Source organism: Brassica oleracea, unplaced genomic scaffold, assembly GCF_000695525.1.
Source record: "Brassica oleracea var. oleracea cultivar TO1000 unplaced genomic scaffold, BOL UnpScaffold09266, whole genome shotgun sequence".
Lineage (NCBI taxonomy): Eukaryota > Viridiplantae > Streptophyta > Magnoliopsida > Brassicales > Brassicaceae > Brassica > Brassica oleracea.
In genome coordinates, this window is record NW_013625787.1 from 1 (window position 1) to 600 (window position 600).

Sequence of the window (600 nt, forward strand, 5' to 3'; positions counted from 1 at the left end):
CTCATAGAAATTTAAGTGTCCAGTTCATGCTCAAAATTCGGTTTGCTATATATGTACAGAGAAAGTTCCAGATCACAGTTCCGGAGACCTTGCTTGTGATTCGTATGATCTTTACAAGGTGAGAAGCTATCATTGATGAATGTGTGTATACATGTAGTTTTTCGATTTCAGAAATGTAATTTAACTCTTGAACTCTCATATGATTAACAGGAGGATGTCAAATTACTGAAAAGAATGAAGGCTCAAGCCTACCGGCTCTCAATAGCATGGTCTAGGGTCTTACCAAGTAAGTGCATATGATAAGAACATAATTTTATTAATGTTAGTATTGATATTATTGCTATTATATTATTATTATATTTTTAACTAATGTGATTATTGTATATATGCTTACCTTTAGAGGGAAGATTGATAGGAGGGATAGACGAAAACGGGATCAAATACTACAATAACCTCATCAATGAGTTAAAAGCAAATGGTAAAAATGTTATACAATTTTGTATTCTTCACAATACATATATGAGCAAATTCTAATTGTCTGATGAATAAATGTGTGAATAAAGGCATAGAACCGTACGTAACAATCTTTCACTGGGATGT

The 600-nt window shown here is 32.2% G+C and overlaps 1 long non-coding RNA gene across 1 annotated transcript; it reads left to right on the forward strand.

Annotated features, from left to right (window-relative positions):
- Window positions 1-27: 27 nt before the first annotated feature.
- LOC106322188 lies at window positions 28-600 on the forward strand. Its single transcript, XR_001266277.1, has 4 exons — window positions 28-118; window positions 211-286; window positions 401-478; window positions 564-600. It is a non-coding gene; the product is annotated as an uncharacterized LOC106322188 (long non-coding RNA).